The sequence below is a fragment of the Bubalus bubalis genome, chromosome 8 (genome assembly GCF_019923935.1).
Source record: "Bubalus bubalis isolate 160015118507 breed Murrah chromosome 8, NDDB_SH_1, whole genome shotgun sequence".
In the NCBI taxonomy this organism is placed as follows: Eukaryota; Metazoa; Chordata; class Mammalia; order Artiodactyla; family Bovidae; genus Bubalus; species Bubalus bubalis.
The window spans coordinates 25,338,567-25,365,538 of NC_059164.1; the positions used below are offsets into that span (position 1 = coordinate 25,338,567).

At 38.9% G+C, this 26,972-nt stretch overlaps 1 long non-coding RNA gene across 1 annotated transcript in view; it reads left to right on the plus strand.

Moving 5' to 3' along the window:
* Positions 1-26,972, plus strand: part of LOC123334668 — a 131,175-nt gene that overhangs the window by 55,612 nt on the left and 48,591 nt on the right. The window contains exons 2-3 of the long non-coding RNA XR_006552681.1: positions 1,432-1,541; positions 4,828-4,910. This is a non-coding gene — a long non-coding RNA (uncharacterized LOC123334668). The remainder of the gene's footprint in view (positions 1-1,431; positions 1,542-4,827; positions 4,911-26,972) is intronic.

The following is a 26,972-nucleotide window of genomic DNA, read 5'->3' on the forward strand; positions in this document are numbered from 1 at the left end:
GGGTTGGGATGTATATCCTGCAGTTCTCACAGGCAGCCTTCTAGTGTTCTTCCTGTAGGTTCAGCTCAAATTCTCTCGACTCTCAAGTCCCTCTGCCTGGATCCCTGCTTTTTTAAAAAAAATTATTTACTTTTAATTGAAGGATAATTGCTTTACAGAATTGTGTTGGCTTCTATTTTTGGGTCGCAGTTTCTGTCATCGTCTGCTTCTTACTCCTGCTCTTGGTCTCTGTCTTTTGCAGCTGTTCCCTGAACACTGTGGGCTCATCTCTCTGACACCAGTGCATGCTGGGTTAGACTGTTTTATCTCATGTTCAGGCCATGAGTGACTTGATATTCTGCTTTGAACATCCTCACAGGACTCTTCCTCTCTTGGATCTGCTTTCTGGCCACTTGGCCCAATAGGTCCCTCTACTTAGCTGCTTCTTTCTTTGTCTATCTTCCAACTTCCATCAGATTCAGGTCCCCCTCTGGTGAGGCCCACACTGCCATCACTTGGGAATTTTTGATACCCTGTTTTATTCAGGGAAACTATAAGCCAGTGGGTTTGTTTATAGTCAGTTGTTGAACCTCTGTTATTCCATACATGTATTGTGCATGCATGCTAAGTCGCTTCAGTACTGTCTGACTTTGTGCGACCCTATGGACTGTAGCCCACCAGGCTCCTCTGTCCATGGGATTCTCCAGGCAAGAGTGTTAATGTTTGGCAGAAACCAACACAATTCTGTAAAGCAATTGTCTCAATTTAAAAATAAATAAATTAAAAATTAAAAACAAAAAGAATATTGGGGTGGGTTGCCATGCCCTCCTCCGGGGAATCTTCCTGACAAGGATTGAACCCATGTTTCTTAATGTCTCTTGCATTGGCAGGCAAGTTCCTTACCCCTAGCGCCACCTGTGAAGCTCTTACATGTATTATAGCTGGCTCTAAATCAGTAAATCATAAGTCTTTAACAAAGATGATAGGAATTCAAGTCATAATAACACAACAATATCATTTTACAAAGTTTGAGTTTGGATTCAAGTACATGTAATACGTTTTCAAGTTAGCCTTAGATTATCAGCTTCAGCCATGTTCTCTGATGGAAGAAAAAGAATCTCTCATTTATTACACAAAATACTTACATTGTCACCAAGTAAAAGTTGTCTGATAAGCTCTAAATAAATCATATAAGATCTTATTAGGAGCATCTGCCTGCAGTGATATGCGAAGGGAGAGGATACGTGAGTGGAACACTGCACAAGTTGGAAACATTTTTCTTAGTGCAAGTCTAGACAAAGAGAAAAAAGGAAATAAATTATGGCCACAGAGCAGAAATCCACAGTCTGCAAAAAGGCTGCGACTGTGTGTGTGAAAGTGGAATTTTTTAGTAATTATTAGGAAAAATTAATTTATTGATATTAAAGGAATTTGTCACTGATTATTTTTCAGGAAATAAATTAAGGTTCTAAATGGCTCGTCTGTTCCTTTAACAAGTGTGATTGTGGATTGGAGAATCATCTGAATGCGAGAATATCAGTTCACCTCAGCATGAAGCAAAGGTGGGGATTTTCACATCTTCACAACAAACTCCCAAAGTTAAGTAAACTCATAGATTCTTGATTACGATAAGTTTAATTACAATGATTCCAAATTTGGAAGATAGTCACAAAAATTTCCTCATGTAATTGAATGTCTGATAAACAAAGCTCTAAGTTTTGTAACTTGGATAGCATGTTGTCTGTGCTTTGAAAAAATTTAAAACATCCAGATCAACAATTAGGTCCTTCCAGTAAAATAACTTTAGACATAGAATGTGGAAGTACATTGTTTGGAAGTTTCATTTTTATTTAGCTGAGTTACTAGTGATTGGTTATCCCAGAAAACCTACATTTGTTAACCCAGAAAGACTAGGATATATGTTAAAGTGTTAGGTTAGAAATTTCATTGATTTGTGGTCCTACTGATTTCTGTCTGAAGCAGCATTTCAAAATTTGATTATTAAAAGATAATCACCTTCTTAGCACTGGTATTTAACATTTAGGACAAGGAAAAAAAATAGGGGGAAAGTAGAATGGAATATTGAAAATAACTGTATACACATTTCTAATTTTTCCTAGTTCCAGATCTGTAATAAGTTTCACTAAGCTTATCCATTAAAAAAAAAATCCCCCCTTTTTTTTAAATGGGAGATTATTACTTATTGGGAAAATAAAGTCTATTTTAATGGAAATTTGATTCTTGACAAACTTCTAGATTTAACTAATGGTGGGAAACCCTTCCTGTGAAAGTAACCAGTACTAAGGCAGACACTACAGGATAACGTAGTGTAACAATGTGTTTATCATCACCAGCAGATGAAAAGGGCAGACCCAGGACAATCAGAACATATACTTTTCTACAATGAATTCATGTCAAATTCAAAATTAGGTCTATCTTCCTGACTTTAAATCCCCTGGGAACATAATAAGTATGCCAACCTTACAAGTTCTCATTTTTTTTAATAAAAATCTTTATTACATGAAATTAGAATGTCAATACATTGTTGAAATTTTCTCATTTCTTAAGACCATAACTTGTTAACCACTATATGTGAGCAGCATTGTCTTTATTTTAAACCTCTAAAAATTTAATAAGTTAGTTTTCTAATTGAGATTTTTTAAAGCTTATGACTGAATTACAACTGTTCTCTGGTTACTAAGGCAATCTGCATGCAAAATTAATCAGCCAGTGATAGTCAGCATCTTGTTAACTTATCTGGTTGACCAGGCAGTTGTCTCCAAGTTAATTTCAACTGAGTCCAATTAGGATTTGATCAACAATGAAAATGATGATAATACATGATACAGAAGACATTATTATTTTCTTATTTTATTTTTTTAGAAGACATTATTTTAAATCTTGAATTGCATTTTCACTTTGGGGACATTAAGAAGGATAAATACATCTTATACCATGCTTTCTTTTTGCTTTTTTAGACATATACAACATCAACAGTCTCTAGATCTGGCTGTAGGTTTTAAAATGGATTATTTGAAATTGTTGAAATTTAAAGATTTGATTTAAAATCTTTTTTTCATCAGTGTATTTTTTAAAACTAACATCTAAGGAGAACATTGTACCATGTACATTGAATCAAAAAATATACCATCCATTCCTTGCCCTTGAGTATTTAACACTAATATAGAAAACCCACAACTGGAACTTAAACACATTCTCCAATATCCATGAGGCAAGAACTGTGTGTGTTTTGTAATATCCACAAATATACAGAACTGTGCTTAGAGTAGGTTATTAAATATTTGTTGCTCTTATTAATAAATGAAAGGGAGAACTATTTATCAGAGGACATTATAAATAACCAGCATGAATTTGGATTTGATGTTTTGAGCAACAGAGAGCTGTTTTAGCTGATGAGCTTTAATATAAACAAAGCGTTTAAAGAAAACCACTTACTATTTGAAAGTAGCTTCCTAGGGCAAAAGCTAAAGTAATTTTCTTCTCTAATTTTGACTGACTTATTTAATTGTATTGGTTTCCTTCCAGAATGGCTCTCAATTCTATTCAGTTTTCTCAATTATCATTTCTCTGCTGTAATTGATGCCAATGTCACATCTAAGCAGGATAATGGAAATTGCGTTAAAGCCAGATGGCTTGTCTTTTAATTCTCAGTCACTTACTATCTGCATGACCTTGAACAGATCATTGTGCCTCAGCTTTCTCATCTGTGAAAGGGAATTAGTACCTACTTCATAGGGTGGCTGTGAGGTTTGAAGTAAGTACAAAGCGTTTGACACGGGGCCTGGCTCATAAGCCTCTATTCACCACCACTGAGGATTATTATCATTACCACTGCTGTTACTCTATCCATTAGCCTTCTAACTAGTCTAACATCCCCTGGTTTTGCTCCCTTCTAAGTCATTCTCTATAGTGCTGCCAGAGTGATCCTTATAAAATGCCCTGCCTCAAACCTTGCAGAGGCTCCCCTTTGTCCTCCCCAAAATGTGTCAACTCCTAAACATGGTCACTCGCCCTTTTATCACAGTCAGCCCCTACCTCCACTTGGTAAGCCTCCAACCTTCAGCCGCAGCTCCATACTGAAATTCTTTGTTACTCAGAGATACCAAGCTCCCTGTTGCCCCTATGCCTTTGAAGAGGCAGTTTCCTCTGAGTGCAGAATTCTTTCCCTCCCTGTCTCCTGCAGACTTCAATTGTCTAACTCCTACTTACCCCCATCATACTGAGGGAGCCTACCTTGGCACCATAGCCTAGATAGGGATCCCTGCTCCATTATGCATTATTGTAATTTCTTGTGTAATAGTCTGTCTCCACCTTTAGATCCTAAACTATCTGGCTCAGTATTTTCTCTGCAGGATCTATCACAGAGTAAGTGTTTGAGAATGTATTTTTGTATGAATGAATGCATGGACAAATGAGTGGATAATTACATGATTTTTCATAAACATCAAAGCTTATTCTTCATATAAGTTGAGCTCCTCCATCTTGCTTTGTACCTTAAAAATGGGAAACTACTTCTCTGTTCCTAAATATGGTACCTTGTTCCATGCCTTTATGAATGCACTCCTGTGTTCCTTCTGCCTCCGAGGTTCTTCTCCACTTGGCACATGTGCATCCAGCAGTGAAGAGCTGCACGACCATCATCTCTTCCATGTAATTCCTTGCTACAAATACCCGTCCATAGAGTTGCCCAGCCATTCATCTGAGCTATGATTGGGGTTGACGCATGCTTCTGTGATTTCACTCTGCTACATATTTTTATGTATATATCCTAACTAGAGTATATGAATCTTGAAGGAAGGATTCAAGTCTTATTTTTCTTTTCTCCAGAGCTCACAGAGTACCTAGCACCCATGAGTATTTCAACGGGTAGAAGTTGAATCAGAAGTTAAATCTCACAGAAGCCAACAAAGGTGAGTTTAAGAAGGAAATGCTGTTGAGTATTGCCAGATGTGATGGGATACTCCAGAGACACAAGAATTGATGTGATGGGTTGTATTATATAAAACACTAACCTCAAATGTAGGGGAATTAATAGAAGAGATTACATGATAAGCAAGTAGAAGACTTAACATAGTCCTTTGTGTTAAGCACAGAACATCTGCCCCATAGTAAGAATTGCTTTATTAGTAGTAGCAAGTCTCCTATCTGAATGTCTAGTAACAAGTTGTATGAGGATATTTTCTTTCTCTTGTTCTAAAACTCCTGTTAGCTTTGTTGTGAATACTGACATATGAGAATGGTGAGTCACACTTTTAATTGGCCCTTACCTGATCACCACAAAATATAATCATTTTCTCAAATCTGTGTATCTGATCTTGCAGCATGGCTATTTTAGAAGACAATCCTTAAAAACCAAACTTGTTGAAAAATTGTGCTTATCTCATGAAAGAATGCCATTGCTGCTGCTAAGTCGCTTCAGTTGTGTCTGACTCTGTGCGACCCCATAGACGGCAGCCCATCAGGCTCCACCATCCCTGGGATTCTCCAGGCAAGAACACTGGAGTGGGTTGCCATTTCCTTCTCCAGTGCATGAAAGTGAAAAGTGAAAGTGAAGTCGCTCAGTCGTGTCTGACTCTTAGTGACCCCATGGACTGCAGCCTATTGGGCTCCTCCATCCATGGGATTTAGGCAGATATTTTAAAATGTCATTTACTATTTGTAATTTAAAATTTTGAGGAGGAAGTGTTAGGAAAACACAAATGAAAATAAATGTGAACTATTTAACCCCAGGTACAACCTAGATAGCATATTCAAAAGCAGAGACATTACTTTGCCAACAAAGGTTCATCTAGTCAAGGCTATGGTTTTTCCTGTGGTCGTGTATGGATGTGAGAGTTGGACTGTGAAGAAGGCTGAGTGCCAAAGAATGGATGCTTTTGAAGTGTGGTGTTGGAGAAGACTCTTGAGAGTCCCTTGGACTGCAAGGAGATGCAACCAGTCCATTCTGAAGGAGATCAGCCCTGGGATTTCTTTGAAAGGAATGATGCTAAAGCTGAAACTCCAGTACTTTGGCCACCTCATGCGAAGAGTTGACTCATTGGAAAAGACTCTGATTCTGGGAAGGATTGGGGGCAAGAGGAAAAGGGGACGACAGAGGATGAGATGGCTGGATGGCATCACTGACTCGATGGACGTGAGTCTCAGTGAACTCTGGGAGTTGGTGATGGACAGGGAGGCCTGGCGTGCTGCGATTCATGGGGTTCCAAAGAGTCGGACATGACTGAGCGACTGATCTGATCTGATCTGATCTGACTGTCCTCTCACATCCAATTCACATGTGTTTGGCAAGTGTGCTGGACTGAAAACCTTGAACTCAAGCACTTTGAAAAAATCATTTGCATATGTTTTTTTTTTTTTTTTTAAGCAGTTACAGATATGTTGGACAGGTCTCAGATTGATTCTGTAAACAGAAAAGGTGGAGAAGCAAATGATACATGGTTAAGATCATGGTCTCTGGAGTCAAACTTTTGAGTTCAAAACTCATTCCACCCTTTCCTTCTATAGGACTTTTTTGGCAAGTGGCTTGATTTGTTTTCTTACCTGTAGAATTCACAGATAAGGGAAAATGATGTCACAAAACTCAGAGAGTAAATTATGAGGTTTAAATAAGACTCTGCTTTGAACAGTATCTAACACATTGTTAAAGACTCATTAAATACTTGCTGTTATTATTATTAGTTCTACCTAAAGGAATATCAATAAAACACAGCTAAGTTAGAATACAGGGAAGATTTGTTAAGACTATTATTAAGAATTGTTATATTTATTTTCTACTCTGTTCTTGATGCTGAGCCAGATGTTCTAGCTGAATGATTTCATTTAGCTTCACAATGGTAGTGTATAAGTATTATTAACCCTATTTCATAAAAAAGGAGTTTAAGACTTAGAAAAGTTGCAAAACTTGCTCAAGATCACAGTACAGAGCCAGATTTCAGACCCCGATATGTTGGGTTCCTAAGCCAGCACTCTCTACATGTTTCTATGCTGTTATTCAGAGTCTAATGGAAAGCCAGGTTGAGGAAGTGGACCCTTGTCGAGTGCCTTTTCATTGCAGGGTTATATGTTTTCCATTAATCTGTGATACTTGTCAACTGTTAAACCAATTTCCTAATCTGGGACAGAATCTAGGGAAAAAGTCTAAAATAGGATTTCCAAAAGAACAAATTACTTTTTTTTTAACTTTTTATTTTATATTGGAGTATAGCCAATTAACAATGTGGTGGTTTCAGGTGGATAGCAAAGGAACTCAACATACATATACATGTATCCATTCTCTCCCAAACTCCCCTCCCATCTAGGCTGTCACATAACATAGAGCAGAGTTCTCTATGCTATACAGTAGGTCCTTGTTGGTAATCCATTTTAAATACAGAAGTTTGTGCATGTTGAATTCAAACTCCTTAACTGTCTCTTCTCCTCATTCCCTCTGCCCCGCTTTTGGCAACCGTAAGTGCAGGAAGAACTGATTTTTGTGCAAAAGTTGAAGTGACACCTCTAAGTCATTGTTAGGCAACTTTATGAAATCTAGGGGTCAGGAGCTTTGCACAGCAAACTACTATGTGGCCAAAAAATGTCTCCCTCTGTGCTAGGGGACCATGACTTGGTGAGGAGGCATGTAAACTAGAATGAAGAGAGACCAGGCAAGGTCTGAGAGATACAAAGACAAGATGAAAGAAATTTCTTGATGGCCAGAGGTCAAGGCAGAGCCTATTAGCTGCTAATCTACACCTCTGGATTAATATTATTGTCAAGGTAGCATGGGGCTAAGTTCTCAGGAGAAGTTCCATGGTGAAAGTACCCTATTCCTAAAAGTAAGGTGGTACACTGAGCTTCCCCCAGCATCCTGTGTCCCAAGTCTGCACTGATGCCCCAGAAGCATCAGACCTTTTCATGGCTACGCTTCTCATGGCTACTTATTTGGATTTAGTGTCTCTGGTTTTGGAAGCCCACTGTCTGACCCTCTCCCCTCACTTCCTACCCCAAAAACCCCTTATTCCCACTCTGTTTTTCTTCTTTGTTTCACTAGTCAAATGTGTTTTGACAACTGCCTGTGCTTTTCCAAGATCGACCCCCTTGTCCATGTGTGTGTTTGTGTTGACTTTTTTGTGTGTTTTTTCCCACAAGTTGCCACACATTACTTTCCTTGGCCAAGTGGAAAACCTGGAAGGTTGTGGGAAAGTAACTTTGGGTCTTTGGAAAGGGATGGAACCTGTTCCATGCACCAGATAGGCAAGTGATGGGCCAATCTAAAACAAGTAGGAAAATAATTATCGGTCAAGTTCTAAGAACAGGCATCTAAGAGCTTACTAAATACCCAGTTCTGCCTGAGCACTTTCTATTGATTATCTCCTTTAGACCTTACATTTTACTCTTATTTTCCCAATTTTACATGTGAAGAACCTGAGATTTAAGAAGGTAAAGCACGAGCTCAAGGAATCTGCAGTGTTTGATGTTGGTTACATTTCAGTGTCCTGAAATGTCGAGGACGTTGGAGGGAATGGCATGTGGAGACCTGAAGGGCTGGCTATGTCTTCTTTTTTGATCTGGGTATTACATAGGGATGTTCACTTTGGGAAATTTCGTTACTCTTTTCATGCCTCATATTCATCATACTTCAGTAAATGTTTATTAAAACCTCTAATAATAATTTTTAAAATAACTTGCTAATGGTCTCAGCTGCTGCTGCAGCTGCTGCATCACTTCAGTCGTGTCTGACTCTGTACGACCCCATAGACAGCAGCCCACCAGGCTCCCCGTCCCTGGGATTCTCCAGGCAAGAAAACTGGAGTAGGTTGCCATTTCCTTCTCCAATGCATGAAAGTGAAAAGTGAAAGTGAAGTCGCTCAGTCGTGTCCGACCTTCAGCGACCCCATGGACTGCAGCCCTCCAGGCTCCTCCGTCCATGGGATTTTCCAGGCAAGAGTACTGGAGTAGGGTGCCATTGCCTTCTCCGAATGGTCTCAGCAGAGGCCATTCGGAATAGAATGGCCATTTGAAATAGAACACAGATTTTTCTGTCTCTAGAGTCCAAAAATTTTTAACAGAGCACACGGCCTTCCCTTTGGTAGCCTCAGGGTTTACCAGATAACTAAACAGTGTGGTACTGAGTCTCCTGAATATCTGGGGGTTTGCTATCTGAATAATCTTCTTGGAGAAGCAACTTGTCCCTGACAGGATGGAAAAATGTTAGCTAAATAATCACTGCAGAGGGAACATTTATTATTGGTTTTGGGGACAGAGCATTTTGAAGCTGGCATGGCCTCTGCAATGCAGCAACCAAGAACTTGGTTTCCAGGGGCCTTAAAGATTGTCTAACAGTAATGACCTGGCACCCAGAATTAAGTTTAGGTTTTTTCTTCAATTCTCCATCTGTCCAGTGTACCACATTTGGCTATAATTCCATGATCCTGAGCTGGACAGCAGAGTGGAAAGTGCAATTCTGAGTTTAGTTTCCCCTCCTCTACAAAAAAGGAACCAAGAGATAATATCAAGGACAAAGATGGAGAAGAAAAAACAGATAAGAAAGCTTCAAATCAAATGGGGCAGTTAGAGAGGTGAAAACCTTTAAGGTACAGTAGACCTGAAACCACAGAAAGCAAAACAGAATGAGCAGACTCTGGTGTTGTGTTGGAGGCAGAGTTTGGAGAGACTTCTTTCCAAACTCTGCTCTCATCTTGAGTGGGAGCAAATTAAGGAGGGTACCAGCTGGTCTGGTCTACTCTCAGGCAGCAACTCAAAGTTCTAAGTGTTTTCCTCGAAGTGTTGAGTGACTCTGGTTGTGCTTTTTGTCACAGGGAAAAGGTGGATCGTAAAAACTGTTTTCAATTTCCTAACATTCCTAATAACATCTTGGCACATTCTTTATGTCCAAGCACAGTGACATAAAGCCATCTGGTTCCACCAAAGCCTGTTACAAAGTATGTGACTTCTGCATACAGCTCTGTTTTTCCTTCGGACAAATACAGGAAAACATGGGCGCTTCACCAGTCCCTTTCCCATAGATGTTTTCCAAATTTCATAGACAAATATCCTCCTATTTTGTCTGTTGAAATACTTATTTCAGCATCACCCAGAATTTGGCAAGTCTTAGCTCAACCAGGTCATTTTTTTCCTTCCCTTCTGCAAAAGTTGCATAAACCTTAAGGTCAGAGAAGGCCACTCTGCTTGTAGCGTCAGCAGCGCTTCCTTCTACTTTTGTGGCCTGAAATGCTCCATGGCAGACTGCACAGACCTTATCTTCTTTCCCTTGCTTTAGACACGTAGGAGGTGCTAACATCACTTCTTCTTCTTCTTCTTTTTTTTTTAAGAAGGAAAGGCCCCATCTCTTAGGAGATGACATATTGAGACTCAGTCTAGGAAGTCAGCATAAACCACACCATAGTAACCGAAACTTCAAATGCATGCTGATAAAAAAAAAGGAAAGCAAAATGTTAAAATTACTGTTGATCACCAAATGCAATCAGAATAGGGACAACGAGAGAGGATTAGCCAAAAAAAAAAAAAAGTTTTACTGGACCTAAAAATGATTGCTGTGAAAGATATCATGAGAGGTTATGAACATGGCAAGATGGTGATAATCATCCATCCCTTGAAGTGTTGTCATAAGGATGAGAAAAGCTGTGTGTAAAGCCCCCAGTGAGGAGTAATATGTGCTAGGCAACGTTCTGAGTATTTCACTTGTATTATTTACTTCTGTGTTTTGTTCCTCACAGCTACTTACTTACAAGGTAGAGACTCAGCCCCATTTTACAGATTATGAAATTGAAGCAAAGAGAAGCTTAAGTGTCTTGCTCACAGATAAGACAGCTCCTCATTCTGAGTCAGGATTTGAACCCTGGCATTCTAGCTTCAAAGATCGCAGCATTAACCCCTTTGGTTTCCAGAACTGGCCTCTGTACAGAGGAGTCCTGACTGGTGGGCTCTGACCAGGTGGGGGCAGCAGGCAACGCTCAATACTTCAGCCAGAGATATCTCTGCAACATGCACCTCTACCAACTTTATTCCTGTTCTTAAAATCCAGTAAGTGAAGCAGTGTTAGTCAGTCAGTCATGTCCAACTCTTTGCAACTCTATGGGCTGTCGCCTGCCAGGTTCCTCTGTCCGTGGGATTCTCCAGGCAGAAATAGTGGAGTGGGTTGCCATTCCCTTCTCCAGGGGATCTTCCTGACCCAGGATTCAAACCCGAGTCTTCTGCATTGCAGGCAAATTCTTTACCATCTGAGCCACCAGGGAAGCCCCTAAAGTCCAGTAAGGATCAAGTTCAAACTTATTTGTAAATGTAACAAAGCCATTCACGATTGATGTCTGCTTATCTTGTCAACTCACGCTGCTGTTCAGTTTCTCTTGCTATTGTTTTATTCTTGTGGGTTTTTTTTTTTAAGGTTTTGTTTCTGTAATACCTTATATTTGAATTTGCTATACTCTCTTGCAGTTCATGTCCATGTCTATCTGTTTGAGAGGCTAGAATCCTGTGAGGGAGGTTCCATGTTTGTTTTCTCTCTCTTATACACCCAGAACTTGGGAGTAACATTCAAAATATGAAATCAACAGAAGGCATAGGCACCAATTAGGATAGACGCCAGAAGGAAGCAAGCAGCAGGACTCTGTCATTACATAGCCACCACTGCAGACCAATGGAGGGTACTTACTTTTGTGAATGAATGAGTGAGTGAGTGAATGGATACATTAATGAATTATATTAAGAAGTCATGTGTGTGTGCACTTATTGCTCAGTCCTGTCTGACTCTGTGACCCCATGAACTGTATCCTGGCAGGCTCCTCTGTCCATGGGATTTCCCAGGCCAAAATACTGGAGTGGGTTGCCATTAACTCCTCCAGGGGATCTTCCCTCCCCAGGGATCAAATGCTCGCTGGTCTCCTGTGTCTCCTGCATTGTCAGGCAGATTCTTACGATGTCATAGTACTTGGCAATTTTGCCTTTTGTTTCATTCTCACTCTTGGCTCTCCCTTATGTCCTTTACCTTCCTCAATTCTAAGTTATATATTTTAGAATAGATAATGTGTTTCCTTAAAAGTAGACTTAAATCTCTTCTGTGCTAAGGATAGGAATAAATTAGTACCTGAATTTGTTGGTAGATATTAACTAGCATTCAGACCCATCATTCTGAGGATCAACAAGATGAGAGCTGACCTGAAAATTAGGCTGTGGATTATAATATTTTTTTCAAACATCAACCCTTCTGGCTGTGTTGGTGTCTCAAATTTGAGAGATTTCTTTCTTAGAATTAAACATTTGCCTTTCACAAATTACCTGCTAAATTGCAAATTATTCTGAAATGGGTAAATATTGAAGAATTTAATTAATATTGGAATTTTAGCATTGATTAGTTTTATTGAGTTTCTCTCCATTTAATACCTTAAAAGTAAAAAAAACAAAATTAAAATAACTAAAAAGCCACCCAATGTGAATTCTACATTTTCACTGGAATAAAGAGGGAGAGATTAGTCTCAAATTGTGTTCTGAATGCTGAGTACTAGACTTAACTGCAGAAAGTTAAGTCTTTATGGGCATGCATTTTTCACATGGAGTCTCCTGCCTAATTATTTCCATGTTAATAAGCTCACAACTAAATTCAATGGGCAGCAGCTGGATTGGAAGCACTGATGGAGCCTAGGCTCATGTGCCTTTAAAGTTACATGTGGAAAGGGGGTACCCGAGCATCATCTATGCACTGAGTTCCCAGGATGAGAAGCCACATTAAACAAGATCAGAAAGAACATGAAAAGGGCATGGCAGGACACAAAAAGTAAAAAGTTTCAGACATGATATTATTTGTTTAGATACAACATAGTCTTCTTTTGAAGGCCAGAAAATACCCTAGCCTCTGGAAGAAAATCTTTTCAGCCTGAAGAATGGACAAAAAGATATTTTGGGTCAAACAATTAACCAAAACATTATAATTTGTGAGCATTCCAGTTGAGAGTTTGTGGCACAAATAAAACAAGACATTTCAAGCCCAAATAGCCAGTTTCTTTTTATTTATCCTCCACTATTCACAGTGCTACAAATAATGACTTTATGTTGATGAGCACCAAAGTAATACATACTTACACATTAAAATTTTCTCTTATACCAAATCATTGCTAACTCATGCCATGACCCTAAGAAGCTGTTTAACTTTTCTAACTTTCACTTTCTTAAGAGGAAAAGGAGAGGAAGAGGAATAGATGTTTTCAAATACCCTTCTTAATATTTCAAGATTCTTTGATTTATCAGTGGTAGATAGAAAATCTAGGCAAGATGAATTTGAGGATATGCTTCCATGGAAATAATTCTTTACCGAATTATAGAAAAATGTTCTGTTGACCTTAAGTGAACTTATACCAGGTTGGTAAATTCCATCATAACTCCCATCCTGAACTCACAGCTGCTTGTGTCAATGTTGATTTGTAGCTGTGAGGTTGACCCTTATACAACTATTTTCCCAAACAAGTTTCTCAGTTTGGGGACATATGGTTTAGTTGATATTAATCAGGATGACTGAAGAAGAAGTTCTTCACTCTGAGTATTTGAGCTGAGTATGTGTGTATGAATAAGGACAAGGCGTGACTCCCTTTGTGGAGGGACCCTTGGAATTTCTGCTTCATTTTGAGTTCCTTTATGGCAGGCATTCTGCCTTGTGGGTGGAAGATTTCCCTAGTGTCCTTGCCTAGGAGTGTGAGAGTAGCTATAAGGTTTTCTCAGTCTCCTAAACTGGAAGGGAGCACCACCTTCCAGCCTCTGATTCCCATGTGCGCATGCAAATGTTCATCAGCCCTCCATGGCGCTGTTTCAACAACTTTTGTCATAACTGTTCAATAGCCGTTATAATGGAGGTGACGCATTTCACTGACAGCCCCAGAAAAGGTTCATTCAGGCTTTTATTCTTTCACCTATTTCAGTTTACTACTAAGAAATATCATCTATATTTGAACTTTCTTAAATGAAATGGTCTTTTTAGTAATTGTTTTCCAAGTATCCAGTGGATAAGTCTCAGATATTTTATTTTGAGCCTTATCTTTGAAATGAATGTCAAAACTAGTTTTTATCCACCTTCCTAGTTTAGCAAGTGTAATGGAACAACCCATGATGAATTATTGTTTGTCAGTGAAATGTTATTGAATCTTTCTTTGGTCACTGAAAATATTTTCTAAGTTTAGAGGAATCATTTTAAATATCATTCCTAATTTTTCATGACTCTAGAGATATAAGATATTGGAGGAAAGTCTCAGATCACCTCATCAGTAACTCCTAGGGCCATTTGTTGGAACATATGATTAGTTGGAATAACTCCATCTCCAAAACCTTTGACAAGGCTTACAATCTGACCACAGCATCCTTTGTCTCCTGCACTCTCACACAGCCTACTCCCACGATGCTTCCTCTGATCATGTTGTGATCTCCAGTCTCTCTACACAATCCCCCCACCCGTCCCACATACCCCGCAGGTTCTAAGTGGCTTCGCTTTCATCTGCACTCCAGGGACATCATTTCAACCACTCCTCTGAGAATGCCTCAGCCCACTTGGAAGTGCTTATGTCTCCATACACAGAATATCCCACCAAGGATCACAGTTCACCTTATCTTCAGAGTTGCTAAGCATTTCTGGAAACAATGACACCACTAGGGGTCTTGGTGTTCATGAAAGCGGATGACCTCCCAGTCCAGGTGTTGGGGAATGTCCCTCAGCAATTCACATCTTATTTTGCTTGATCATTTTAGTCTCCTTCTCGCCTGCATAATTCCTTTATACCTTTACTACTTTTTAAAAACTCACTCGCCATCCATCTTGTGTTCTCTTCCTCACTTATAGCACATAAGCTTCCAGACAATATTATATAGAAGCTTTAGAAGTGGAATTCTCTTCCACTTCTCTCTTTCTTACCACACATTATCAAATGCATCCACTCTAGGCCCACTCAGAGTATGAAGCGCCCCATGTCATAATCAGAGCCAAGTTTTCATTTATATTTTGGGTCTAAATTACTTCTTCTTTTTTTTTTTTTTACCATCTTGAGCCAGCCCTCAGACTTGCATTTCAGTCTCTTCAGCTATTGACTTTCATCACTATAGAGCATGCCGGAGTTTCTCTTAGCTTAAAACAATACCAGCAAGCAAAAGCCACCACCCCATTTATTCTGAAAGTTCTTCCTATCACTGTTTGTATCTTTCTGATCATAACTGAACTTTGAGATAAAAAAAAAAATTTCTACTTCCTAATCCTTTTTCAACCTGCTTAATTGACTCCAGTCTACATTATTTCTCCGAGATGGCCACATCACTGAATTTGCCCTCCCTAAGGGGTTCCTACTTGCCAAGACCAAATGTGTTTTTCAGTCCGTATCCACAGAGTTTCACTTCGCCATTCATTCCTAGTTTTTATCCCATACCTGTTTGGCTGTGCCATCTTTAGCCTTCTTCACACTGCTTCTCATTCTTTCTTTAGATGCCAGAGCAGTTCAAACTCTTGGCTTCTTACTCCCAATTCTTGCTGGCTGATCTTTGCTTAGTGACAATTAACTCCTATAATTTGATGACTTACAAATTTACATTGCCAGTCCAGACAAGACTTCTGCAACTCCTCTCCCTGTATTCAGCTTCCTTTTGTGCCTTTCTAACTGAAAATTCCATGAACTTCAGGCATAATGGTTGAAAACTAAGCTCATTGCTCATTTTTCTTCCCACCAACCTATGTAAGCATTCTCTTCTTCTGTTCTCATTCTGGGTGTTAGGCCTCTCATCAGAGCTACCACCAGCTCAAGTGGAACATTGTGGGAAGGGGAACACATGTATACCTGTGGCAGATTCATTTTGATATTTGGCAAAACTAATACAATTTTGTAAAGTTTAAAAAACAAAATAAAATTAAAAACATGTGAACCAAAAAAAAAGAGCATGCCTCTTCTACTTTATTTTTATTTTTCAGAAAAAAAAAAAGTTCGAATATACAGATTTTGTTAAAATTAGTTTTTTTTTTGTTATCATTTGCCAGAAACTTTTCATAATAAATATATGAATCTGTGATATTTAAGATTTGAATATAGCCCTTTAGGTCATACAGTGTGCCAACACTCCAGCCATAAATGGTAACCTGACCACTTCACCTAATATACGTGGTGCTTCCCTGGTGACTCAGACAGTAAAGAATCTGCCTGCAATGAGGGAGACCACTTCACTTAATATATATACACACTCTGCCGAATACATGGGAGTATTTCTAGATTTCTTCATTCTTCCTGAATGTGGAGTTAGATGTCTTGCCAATATTACCATCTTCAATAACAAATGCACACTCTACCCTTTCTTCTCTATAATTAGAACATGGCCTCATTTCAAATCCCTATTCCATATCAGTTCATCTGCCTCTTAACAACAGCCTAGCTCCTTGTAATCCACTCTCAACATTACCTCCAGGGTAGTAGTCTGTGGTACATAAATAGGATGGTGACTCTTAAAAAAAAAAAAAAAAAAAAAAAAAACTAGTTTTGTATAACATGCGTTCTAAACATAAGCAGATCTGAATGTGCAGCTAGCTCATTTTTTACAAAGTAAATACTGGTAACACCTACCCTGATTAAGAAATAGAACACTGCTTATTCCCAAATCACCTTAGTGTCCCCTTCCAGTCACACTTTGTCTCCAAAATTATCACTAACTAGACTCACAATACCTTGAAACCGTTTTTGCTTGGTTTAGGATTTTGTTCAGGTGTGATTATGTGGTGTGTACTCTTTGATATCTTGCATCTTTGTTGTAGTGTTTTTTTTTGTCAGTAAGGTTGCCAGTTTTAGGAAATAATTTCTGATAAATGTATTTTTAGCACAGCTAGTCCACAAAATCCACAGGTTCCACATTCATGGATTCAATCGACCACAGATTGAAAATACTTTCAAAAATTCCATTAAGTTCCAAAGAGCAGAATTTGAAGTTTCTGCAGGCCAGCAACTATTTACATAGCAATTGCATTGTATTATGTACTATAACTAATCCAGAGATAATTCAAAATAACGAGGGTGTGTGCATGTGTTCACGTGTGCTCAGTCGCTAAGCTGTGTCCAACTCTTGGCGAACCCATGAACTGTAGCCCACTGGGCTCCTCTGTCCATGTAATTCTCCAGGCAAGAATACTGGAGTGGGATCCCATTTCCTTCTCCAGGGGATCTTCCTGACCCAGGAATTGAACTGGTGTCTCCTACATTGGCAGGTGAATTCTTCACCACTGAGCCACCTCGGAAACCTGAGTGTATATGTATGTTGTATGCAAACACTATGCCATTTTAAATAGGGACTTGAGCATTTTTCAGTTTTGGTTTTGACAGGGGATATCCTGAAACAAATCCCCTACAGATACCGAGGGATGACTATATAGTTGTGTCCCATGTAATATTTAACTGTGTGTATCTAATTGTATTTATATTTAACTATATATATATATATACACACACACACACAGTTAAACAGTATTTATATTTTATCTGACTATATTTTATTACTCCAATTTTTAAGAGTAGTCCATATTTTTGCATGTAGCAGTAGCTTACTCCTTCATATTGTTGTCTGATGTTCCACTGTGAAATATACACAGTGTATGTTTTTATTGTGTGGTTCACTGAGTTTAGTATCATTGCCAACTTCTAGCTGTTAAGAATAGGGCTCATGAGGACATTCTTGTGCATGCATTTTGGTGACATATGTATGCATTTCTCTTGAGTGTATTTCTAAGTGAATTGCTCATTCAAAAATTATGCAAATATTTACCTTTAGTAGAAATACTGAGAAATCTTCACATTTACACCATTTTATACTCCCACCAATGCTGTTGGAGAATTCCATTTGGTGCCCTTCCTCTCCAGTATGTTTTTAAATATTTCTTTGGCTTGGTCGGGTCTTGGTTGCAGCATGCAGATCCTCGTTGTGGTTGGCAAGCTTTCTGGTGTGACACTTGAGCTCCATGGCATGCAGGTTTAGTGTTTGTGGCACATGGGCTTTGTGGCATGTGGGATCTTAATTTCCCGACCAAAGATTGAATCATGGCCCCTGCATTGCAAAGCAGAGTCTTAACCACTGGACTGTCAGGGAAGTTCCCCTCTTGTCCAATATTAGGTGGTGTTTGTCCTTTGGTTACTTTAGATGTTCTTTCCCGTGTCTAGAGTAGTAGTACATTATTGTTTTCCTTGTGTTTCCCTGATGACATCTTTTCTACTCCCATTATAAACATGATCACATCATATTGTATGAGCTGATTTGCCTCCCACTAAACTACTTAAAGAAGTTAACTAATCAAAGAATTGGGGACAGAGTGTGCGTGCTAAGTCACTTCAGTCTTGTCCTACTCTTTGTGACCCCATGGAATGTAGCCCACCTACCTCCTCTGTCTATGGGATTCTCCAGGCAAGAATACTGCAGAAGGCTGCCATGCCCTCCTCTAAGGGATCTTCCAGACCCTGGGAACCAACCCTTATCTCTTATGTCTCCTGCATTGGCAGGAGTTCTTTATCACTAGTGCCACCTGGGAAGCCCAGAGACAAAAGTATAGATTCTCACAAAATATGTAGAAAATAATAATTAATAAAGAAACCTATGATAAGCATGACATAGTGAAAGAGCTAATTTTCCAGTCACTTGCCACTTTCTTTTAATCTAATTAACACATGAACAAATACTTATTGGGTATCTACATTTTCCAGGCATTGTTCTAATTATAATGCCTTAGAACTTAACTATCAAAGTACAAGTCCATCATAACTATTTCAGGGACTGGATCTCTAAAATATTAAGAAGATGTTCTACTAAAGTATACATACTCATATCTACATCAAATGTGTAGTTGATTCTGATAATATATACTTAGGAAACAGCACAGATGATATAAACCAGAAATATAAGCAGTATGCAAAAGTACTAGGTATTATACAAGGAAAATATTGATGGATATGCTCAAAGATATGTTACAAGGTGATTTTTCAGCATTAAATATACAAAATAACTGAAAGAATGTAAATGCTCATTGGGGCTTCCCGGGTAGCTCAGTGGTAAAGAACCCACCTGCCAATGCAGAAGATGCAGGTGATGGGGGCTCAATCCCTAGGTGGGAAAGATCCCCTGGAGAAGGAAATAGCAACCCACTGCAGTGTTTTTGCCTGGAGAATTCCATGGCCAGAGGAGCCTGTTGGGTTACAGTCCATCAGGTTGCAGAGAGTCAGACACAACTGAGCATGCAGGCATGGGATGGGACAGCAAAGGCTCAGAAATTCTGAACTGGTAAAATAAATGACAAAATCGTGTGATGAAATACAATGAAATCATTAAAATAGTGGTTTTGTAGAAGAATATTGAATGTATGGTAATAAGCATGGTATATTGCCAAATCAAAATTAACTGACCTAGAGAGGGCATTAAGATAGTTTTAGAAAAGACATACTTTGGAAGAATACGTGGAAAGAGAAACCAGAAGGACACAAAACATAATAGATGTTTTGTTCTAAGTGATGTGATTACATGATTCTGATGCTTTTATTTGTGTCTTTCTGCTTTCCATCTTTTATGAATAACACAGAAAATTGAATAATGTATGTCATATTTTAAAGGATTTGGGTAATTTGTTAATAGCAAGAGCCTGCAAGAGATACAGGTGATCATTAAGATGTTTCTCAGGGCAAACAGTGATGCCCCTTCCTCAGTCTGCCATGGCCCATTGAGTGGGTTTTCTTTTGGCATCAGAATTCTGGTCTGAATCAATCATTGGTCTGATGAAATAGTAAAATAGTCTGTTCTTTGTATCTACTTACTAGAATATAAACATGTAATAATAACAGGTAAGATGAAAGTCCCCTGCTTTAAACTTGATCCCTGTTCTTAAGAGCTTATCCAAATACAGAGCTTACTTTGAAGCGGTTGAATTCTTACATCAATGCTACACAATAAGTAACAAAGGAAAAAACTGATCATTGGAGAAAAATGCAAATTACCTTCACGTCTAACAAATTAGGGAAAAAAATCTGTAAACTCTCTTACCTGTTAACTATGCAATATAAGTCATTTTATAAAGCAGCCTTTCAAAGGCCTTTACAGGCTTGATCTAATCTAACCTGGTCTACAGATGTCAGCTTGATTATGGTATTTCCCATGCGTCTCTGGTCATCTTATGGCAACCATTGTTCAAACAGTCTGGCAAAAAAAAAGCTTTATTACAAATTCCTTAGAAAATACTGTTTCAAATAAGTTTCAGCCTTAATTAGAAAACGTGCTTTCTGTTCATTGGTGGTGAAACTTGTCAAGGCATCATTAGTAGTGGAAAGGATGTGGGCTTTTGAGGGATATAAATCAGAATTTGAGTCCCAACTCTGTGACCATGGGCAGGTAGTATAATGCCTCTGAACTTTCTCCCTCCTGTACGTCAGAATCATAATATTTACTCACAGGATATTGTGAGGACCAGAGAGAATAAGACAACAGTCCTTGTGAGTGCACACCACAGTGAGGTTCTTCTTCTTGACTCTACTTCTCCTCCTGTCCCTTCTCCTCTCCATAGAGCTTCAGTTGAGTTCAGTCGCTCTGTCATGTCTGACTCTTTGTGACCCCATAGACTACAGCACGCCAGGCTTCCGGTCCTTCACCATCTCCCAGAGTTTGCGCAAACTCATGTCCATTGAGTCGGTGATGCCATCTAACCGTCTCATCTTGTGTCACCCCCTTCTCCTCCTGCCTTCATTCTTTCCCAGCATCAGGGTCTTTTCCAGTGACGTGGCTCTTCTCATCAGGTGATCAGACTCTCAGAGCTTCAGCTTCAACATCAGTCCTTCCAATGAATATTCAGGGTTGTTTCCTTTAGGATTGACTGGTCTGATCTCCTTGTAGTCCAATAAAGTTTAAGAATCAGAAGTAGTGACCAGCCCTTGGAGTCATAAATTCATGCCTTTTTTCAGCACAAATATGTTGGACTTATTCTGTACTCCAGGTATTGTTTTAGATGTTGGGCATACAGTATATTGAACAAGATACAGTCATGAATCTTGTAGATTATCTATTCTAGAAGTCTGCACAGATAGGAAAATAAGCAAAATAGAGCAATAAGCAATATGGTAGAAAAGATATGGGAACACCTAACTCAGGGACAGCCTTCACAAAGGAGGTGGTGTCTGAGCTGAGCCCGAGAAGAGTGGGCAAGTGAAGGCAGAACATGATGACGGCGGGATTTAAGGACATCCCATTTATCAGCATGACGGGGAGAGAATCCCCATGCTAGGGAAACTATAAACATCACACTCAGAGCTTGGATTTCTTATGGCTGTTTGAGGTGATAACTTTTCTGGGAGTTACTAGATTTATTTTTATTATTATTTTTTAAATTTTATTTTATTTTTAAACTTTACATAATTGTATTAGTTTTGCCAAATATCAAAATGAATCCGCCACAGGTATACATGTGTTCCCCATCCAGAACCCTCCTCCCTCCTCCCTCCCCATTCCATCCCTCTGGGTCGTCCCAGTGCACCAGCCCCAAGCATCCAGTATCGTGCATTGAACCTGGACTGGCAACTCGTTTCATACATGATATTTTACATGTTTCAATGCCATTCTCCCAAATCTTCCCACCCTCTCCCTCTCTCACAGAGTCTAGATTTATTTTTAAGAAATCTGGAAGCAAAGGAGAGTTATTAAAAAGATATAATAAAATACATACTTTAGAAAAGGTCACCTTGGCAAGGTAGTAGAGAATGCCCTAGAAAATGACAAGGTTCCAAATGGGGAAAGAAGAGGATTTTCAAATAGTTTAGGCAAAAAACTGGTAAGGCCTAGGGACAGGGAGTGATAGTCATGGAATGAAGATGAAAATGCTGATAAATATCTAGGAATAATCTATGTATAGGACCCAATGATTGACTGGTGTGTGGTAGGTAAAATTCCTGCTCTGTCAGTTACTAGGTACATAACCTAGTACCTACCTGGCAATTCATTTCACTTTGTCTCAGTTTTCTCTTTTATAAATAGAGGATAATTCAGTACCTACAGCAAGAATTCCGAGGACATGGATATTTCAGTACGTACTTCTCAGGCAGCATTGAATAAAATAGAGTAAGTGTTCAAATCAGCCTCTCATGTATAATAATTAATCATTACGGGTATGGTAACACTATCATTGTAAGTATTGTTCCCATATGTAACTACATCAATATTGTTGTTATTGTTGCTACTATTTGTCCATCATGGAAAAAATTAAGAAACAAAGTCTACCCTGCTTATCATGAGCACTTCCCCTGCTGAAAAACTCACTGGAATTCATCATGATGAGGCTAGACCCAGGAGAGAGGCCTGTGAACGTGTATGGTCATCGTAGTTTCTGAGTGCCTTTGGGTTCCCTTGAGCAGGCTGTGCATGGCACAGTTCTAAGCATCTCTGCTGCTGCTGCTGCTGCTAAGTCGCTTCAGTCGTGTCTGACTCTTAGCGACTCCATGGACTGCAGCCTACCAGGCTCCTCTGCCCATGGGATTTTCCAGGCAAGAGTACTGGAGTGGGGTGCCATTCTCTGCTCAACTGCAAATTTGAGACCAAAAAAAAATGTGTAATTCTGTTGATACAGGCAAACATTTAAATGCTGCCTCATCGAAATGTTGCCACAATTGTCAACTGTATTTTGAAAAGCAGTGCTTCTGAATTTTAAGAGAGAAAAATAGAATTGCTGGATTCGGCACCATTCAGCACCATTGTTAGTTCTGGTGTCCAGGAAATCCTTGAGACTATTTCCATCAACAGATGAGGTGCTCCTTCTCATATAGGGATGTCAGAGGCAGTAGAAGAAGGAATTACTAAAAATTTAAAGACGGAGCATTGTCAGTGAAAGTTACGTAAATTGAATAAAATTGCCATGACAGTAACAATTAAATGTTTAGATGGACTTTTTCCTCCCTACTGAGGTCTTCCTTCCTCCCCGCCTATCACACTCCCATCCTAGTACAGATTCGCTCATGGCTTTTGTACTTTTGCAGTCAACTGGAGCACCCCAACCCCAGCCCTTATCTGCAGGAAGGAAACCGGGGGTAGCAATAGCTGAGCAAGAAGCTAGTTGAACAGAGCTACAGCCAGCTCCAGAGATAAGCCCTGGGCCAAGCCACATAGGCAGGACCTGCTGCATAACATGTGGGGCCCCTTGTTGAAAACTGGCTAAGAATTTCAAGGCACTGACCACCAAGCATTAAACCAGGCCCCAGGTGCTTTTCAGTATGGAACGCTGTGCTGCTGCTCAGGTGGCGGGCCCACAGGACCAGCCCTGCCCATGTCCTTCTTTCTCACCCTAACTCTAGTCTTATTCCTACAGGAACCGCCTCTGGTGGTGCAGCCTTTAGCATGTCCACGGCAGTTTACTTTAATCCAAAACCAAGTAAATATTCAGGCTTTACTGGCAGATACATGAGCCAGCTAATGGTTTAGGATTAAATGACCCTTCTTCACTAAAGCCTCCAAAGACAAGATCCTTTAATCAACTGTCATCCCCTCATTGTCTGAAAGCGAGACACATTTATGACATATGTGAATGTATACAGAGGAATAGCCCTCAAGAGTTTCTTTTATCCTCAGCATGCAATGGAAAAGTGGAAATACCAGTTTTGGAAATACTGTAAAGAGGCCAGAAGTTCAGCAAAGAAACTATGAGCTTCACATTTAATATTTTAATTTGATCTGATTATTTTATAGACCCTTAATGTAGTTAAGCATTTAAGTTCTTTTAGGGGGTATAGTGCAGTGAGTTATAAAGTAACACTGGCAAGCCTGTTGGCATCCATTAGGAATGCCACGTGCCTCTCTGACATCCTGATGAAAGACATAAAATTCATCCAAGAAAAATGTATATTTCCATAAACACACATGCACGCTTCTCAAACATTTTGACATCTATTCAAGAATTTCAGGTTATAAAATATTCTTGCTCTGAAGCAAGAGTTTTGTCATATGTTAAAATAAATTTACTTTTCCTGGAAGACTCAACAGGAGCTATTTTTTAAATAATAGTAAAGAAATAGGTGATATTTATTATTTCACCCTATGGCTAGATGAAATTAGAGAAATAAACTGGAGTCAGGTAATGAAGGATCATGCTAAATATCTCTGTAAAAAAATTATGCATAATTATTTGAAAGGAGTATAGACATCACAATATGCCTCTAATTATTTTCAGGATTCAGCTCTAAAAGTAAACATATTTTCCTACATAATGAATGTAGCCATTTTTACACCTAGAAAATGAGCAATAATTTAAAATTTCATTTGCTATGGAGCCGTAATCAGATAGCTCCAGGTTGTCCCCACTTGGTCCAAAACCAGAACCTGATCTGGGACAATGCATTGCATATGGTTGTTAAGCCCTTGAAGCCTCGTGTAGTCTAGAACAATCTAGAGTTTCATTTCTTTCATGGAAGAAAGCCGATTTGGATTTATCTGGGTTTATCTCATGCCTTCTTCTCGGCATATTTTAAATCTAACCCTGAAAGTTTTTAAGAATTGGAAGTTAAATCCAAAATATGATGAGATTTAAATTATCCACTTGGGGCTAGAATGCATTGTGCCTGGTGTGTTGAATTATATCACAGGAGACAGAATGCACCTCTTAAGGGTTGGTTTAATCATTATGATATTTGGCATAACTAATACAATTTTTTTCACTTTTTTTTTAAATTTTGTTTTATTTTTAAACCTGAAACACTGTATTAGTTTTGCCAAACATCAAAACAAATCCGCCGCAGGTATACATGTGCTCCCCATCCTGAACCCTCCACCCTCCTCCCTCCCGACACCATCCCTCTGGGTCGTCCCAGTGCACCAGCCCCAAGCATCCAGTATCATGCATTGAACCTGGACTGGCAACTCGTTTCATACATGATATTACACATGTTTCAATGCCATTCTCCCAAATCTTCCCACCCTCTCCCTCTCCCACAGAGTCCATTAGACTGTTCTATACATGAGTGTCTCTTTTGCTGTCTCGTACACAGGGTTATTGTTACGATCTTTCTAAATTCCATATATATGCGTTAGTATACTGTATTGGTGTTTTTCTTTCTGGCTTACTTCACTCTGTATAATAGGCTCCAGTTTCATCCACCTCATTAGAACTGATTCAAATGTGTTCTTTTTAATGGCTGAGTAGTAAAGTTTAAAAATAAAATTAAAAAAAAAATCTAATTCAAATGATTGCAAATGAATTTTTCTGGACTTTCCCTTTTTTAGTTTAATTGTGCTTTAGAGGATTTTTATGAAGTTAATTTTAAATCAACTATAAAATTATTCTTTTTGACAACATTTAGTATTAAATATTGTTGCTAATAAGAGCCCTTTCAAGTTATTGTCTGTTTTTAAGATAACTCCATTAAATTTTGAAGGCTATCTTTAAGTATTTAGCTTTATTTTTGCTAATTTTATTGATATACGGTTGACAAATAGCATTGTGTAAGTTGAAGGTATACAACATAATGATTTGATATACATATGTATTTTGAAATAATTGCTACAGTAAGGTTACTTACTGGGCATTCCTGATGGCTCAGTGGTAAAGACCCTACACAAGTAGCACCTTACCTAGTTGTGTGTGTGTGTGTGTGTGTGTGTGTGTGTGTGTGTGCATGTGTTGAGAACACTAGAGATTCACTCTCTAAGCAAGTATCAAGTATATACACTACAGTATTGGTAGCTATGGTCATCAAGCTGTACATTGCATCTTAACAACTTATTCCTCTTACAACTGAAAGTGCACAACCTTTCGCCAACATCTCAGTTGTCCCTACCCCCCAGCCCCTTGTAACAACCAGTCTTTTCTTCATTTCTGTGAGTTCAACTTTTTAAAACTACCCATATAAGTGAGATCATACAGTATTTGTCTTTCTGTCTTCTCTTAGCAGGATGACTTCAAGGTCCATCCATATTTTTGCAAATAGTAGGATTTCCTTGTTTTCTTATGACTAAATAATATTCCAGTGTGTGTGTGTGTGTGTGTGTGTGTGTGTGTGTGTGTGTGTGTGTATCTCCACATATTTTTATCCATCCCTTTGTCTATGGACCTTTACGTTATTTCCATGTATGAAAGTGAAAGTGTTAATCACTCAGTCATGAGTCATGTCCAACTCTTTGTGACCTCATGGACTGTACCCCACTAGGCTCCTCTGTTCATGCGAATCTCTTGGCAAGAATACTGGAGTGGGTTACCATTTCCTTCTCCAGGGGATCTTCCCAACACAGGTCTTCTACATTACAGGCAGATTGTTTACCATCTGAGCCACTAGGGAACCCCTCATGTATTGGCTGTTAGGAATATTTCTACAGTAAACATGTAGGTGCAGATAACTCTTTGATTACTGATTTTGTTTCCTTCAGATAGACATATGCAGAAGTGTGATTGTTGGGTCATACAGCAGCTCTATTTTTAGTTTTTTGAGGAACTTCCTACCGATTTCCAGTTTTCACTCTCACCATAGAGCACAAGTGTTCCCATTTCTCCATATCTTGAACTCAAAATGTCTCACACTCAGTCTGGACCTTTTCTGTCCCAGATCTAGAAACAACATTTCCTCCCAGGAGCCCTGAATCCTTTTAGTAGAGAATGATCTTAGGAACCAAAATGTCAGTCTAAGTGTGGTCTGTTTTTTTTTTTTTTTTTTAATCTTAGAGGGAAATTACATCTAGGTCATTTCAATAAATGAAACAAGAAAATAAATGCATCTTTAAAATCGTGAGTGTATATTTAGAGCTTGAATTCAATATTAACAATATTAGCAATTTTACCTAACTTTGATTTTATAAGGTTCTTTTTTTTCCCCTAACACTGAAAATCTTCATTACTGATAAGGTGAATAACATTTGGTTGCTTCTATGCTCGTCCTGAGCCTGTTTATCCTCAGATTGGCTCCATAATCTTCACCTTGGCAGCTTCCATAACCAGCCAATAGTAGTCACCTGTGGGATACCAGTGGGTGGGGAGAAGCCAC